At 31.6% G+C, this 3,243-nt stretch overlaps 1 long non-coding RNA gene across 1 annotated transcript; it reads right to left on the bottom strand.

The window, feature by feature from the left end:
- Positions 1 to 878: 878 nt before the first annotated feature.
- LOC119671385 lies at positions 879 to 1,179 on the bottom strand. The gene is made up of 2 exons (XR_005251811.1): positions 1,141 to 1,179; positions 879 to 1,017 (listed from the first exon to the last, which is right to left on the bottom strand). It is a non-coding gene; the product is annotated as an uncharacterized LOC119671385 (long non-coding RNA).
- Positions 1,180 to 3,243: the final 2,064 nt, after the last annotated feature.

A 3,243-nucleotide genomic window follows, 5' to 3' on the forward strand; every position in this document is an offset into this window, starting at 1 on the left:
GTTATTAATCCGGAAAAAAGGATATGTGTCATTAAAAATTGGTTTATTTTTTGAATAGTTAAAATTTAAGACCATTTCTTATACCAACTGTTAAAATGTTTTTTTTTTAATTTTGATGCAACAATTTGTGGTTTTTTCCATGTCCAATACAGTTCCAAAATTAGAGAGCGCAACTTTTTTTGGGTCTGTCACAGTTCCCTAGACGTTTCCCATTATAAAAGTTCGATCAGCTCAACTTATGCGGCTGCCACTGCAGCAGCTTTTTGATTTGTTGTATTTTTTTTTAAAACAAATATCAAAAGGAGAGCTGATCTTCGTGATTTTTATATGGCTGTAGTTGTAAATTAACTGATTAAGTGGAAATTTTTTTCCATAGCTTCTGATTCACACTCTACTCGGAACTTAGGTTTCAATACTGTCTTAAGTCATTAACTCTGTTGGCTTGATTCATATTTAAGCGTGCAACAGTATTTCATACTAAGTTGGAACATAAGGTTAGACTGTATTATTGGCCCAAAAATTTCTATATAGCTTTGAGTTAATCATTCTATCAATAGTAAATTTGTAGTTGTTGTTGTTGTTGTGGTAACCAGTGTTGTGTCACAATGAAAGTAAAACGGGTTAAGTTTCAACAAGGACACACAAATTCACTTCTAGCGTTTTGGCGGCTATAATTTTTAACTATAAACTCGTTTAAATCTCTACGTGCATGGAATTAGTGATTAGTGAATATATTTCGGTAGCATAAATTTCAAAATATATTTTATAGAAAATGTTAGTTTAAAAAAAAAACTGAATTTTAATTAATTATAATTATATTATAATTCACATTGCAAAACAGTTATGCGTAAGTATGGCAATTACTGGAAATAACTTACCGGTGTAATCGGTATATGCAAAGCATAATGTACGATATGTAGATGAGCGCCACAAAAACCATGGGCAGCAGAAATGTTATCAACAGCGGCGTAAGTAATCGGTAAAGCCATATTGAATAGTCCAGATCAATGTAAGATGCTGAAGAATAGAAGAAAAAATCTCAAACATTTTCTAAATCTTATATATATATATATTTAAAGTATATAAGAAATTTGTAGTTATTGGTAAAACAATAAATTATTTGTTAACATGGAAACTTACACAAAAACGTTTGCAGATTCTTTAAAATATTTTGTAAAAAATCCATTTTGTTTAATAAACGATTTTATTCTTTATATTTATTTTTAATTTTTATTAAAAAAATTGCTTTCAAATTACTGACGCACACTGATTTCTTTTTTGTTGACTTGTTTGTTTTTTGGCTAACTTGACTTTTTAAGCAAGGGCCAAAGACCTAATTTTACTGAATTGAACTTCTTATTTTGCGCTTTTTGGCTTCTCTTCTTCTTCACCACCTTTTAACTTTTTGCTCTTTAATTTCGTACATATTTGCTTTGCATAATTTGTTTTTATTTCTTGTTGCAAAATTTTAACTACTATTAAATATGCATTTAGTTTTTTATTTCAACATTCTGTCACAAGCCGAGAACCTTTTCCCCCGGCGCATAGCGACCAAAACACAACCAACGAATAAAAACAACTGAAAAGTTTTTTGTCGAAAGCAAACACAAGAACTGACTGACATATCATATGATTTCTATTTCCATTATAATTAATGTTTACCATTTTTTTTTTTTGAACACATTCTCCAAAAGTACTAGATGAGGCATTTTTATTTGAGAAATTATTTTTAATTCATGGGCTTAAAAACACTTAATTAACGTAGAAAATTAAAAGAAATTTTTAGTTTATAATTTTTGTCTTTACTGCGTAGATCGTAATAAATAGCATTGTTATTTTGTTTGTAGTTGTCAAGTCACTAAGGATCTCCAGATGAAGTGCTTTGGTAGAAAAACAGCAAAATACCACAATGTAGGCCTTGCATGGTTTTTTAACGCGAATTTTATAATGAATCCACTCCCGAATTGAAGAATGGTCTTGTTGAAGAAACTCTATCCTTTGGTAGGTTGCCCATTATTTGTTTTAACATTTGAGGCTGTGCTCGCCTGCATAAGACGCAATGTTGTACAATAACTCTGACCATGCACTCTCCTTTAATTGACCAGAATTTTTGCCTGGTCTATGCCAACAATGCTTGAAGTTCACAATGGAGATTTTCTCGATGTACGTGTTCCATAATAAGCTTTGCCACGGGGTCATTGTATAGCAAAATGATGGGATGTTTCTGATTGTATGGTATACTTAATTCTGAGACTCGTTCTCCTACTCTTATAATGTTGTTTTTGTCTAGATTTAATTAGAAAATGTTTAATTTCTTCGGAGAACTCGCTTAATTCAACTGCCTTAATGATGATGATTATCGCTTCAACTAAATCTTCAGGTTTCAGGTTGATGTTACTCGGTCTACTACGTAATAAATAGCATTGTTATTTTCTTTGTAGTCATTGTAACGGTGGGGAGAGATGGTAAACATTGAATCATTAGATTCATAGCTCGAAATAGATTAGATTCATCATCGAAAGTAGAAGTATTCTATAAACTAGAACCCGTTAAAACCATCTCTTGGGAATGCAAAATGGACAGATTTATAGAAAATTAACCGTAATAACCCAATAATCATAGCAAAAAATGTAGAAAAATAAAAAGCTTAGAATTCAGAGAATATATAAAATATTGGCTGAGTTTGAATAACTCAATTTAGGAGTAAAGTCTATACCCCCATGTTTATAGAAGAGAGAAGATGAGAACATGGATATAAACTAGGAGAGCATTAAAACAGTATAAAAGAGGGTCTTCATATAATAACCCGTTTTTTTAATGATGTAAAGTATGGAGCCCATCACACGCCAAATAATTTGACCGATTACCAACATGACGCGAAATAAAGCAGGTAACTCCAACTTACTAAAGATGTAGGTAACACTATTGACCGCCACCGCCTTACATCGTTTCACTCTGAAGATGTTCTACAATGATTTTGTTTTGTCTCCTCTTTTATAATCTACTGGAATTAGTTACTTCATCTCTTCGTATGTTACTAAGTTCAGCGGGGACACCAGAAAAAGTTGAGAGCAGAAATTTTGGTGTAAAGAGGGAAACTAAAGTTTCTGATATGTAGAGACCAGCTCAAAGTCCAAAATCAAAAAGATTTAAATAAATACGTGCATTAAAGCATAAGAATAAGTTGCAGAAACAGTCAAGCTTAGATCCTGGAACCACTTTCCAATCACAACAACTAAACGC

This window comes from Teleopsis dalmanni, chromosome 1 (assembly GCF_002237135.1).
Source record: "Teleopsis dalmanni isolate 2A chromosome 1, ASM223713v2, whole genome shotgun sequence".
NCBI lineage: Eukaryota > Metazoa > Arthropoda > Insecta > Diptera > Diopsidae > Teleopsis > Teleopsis dalmanni.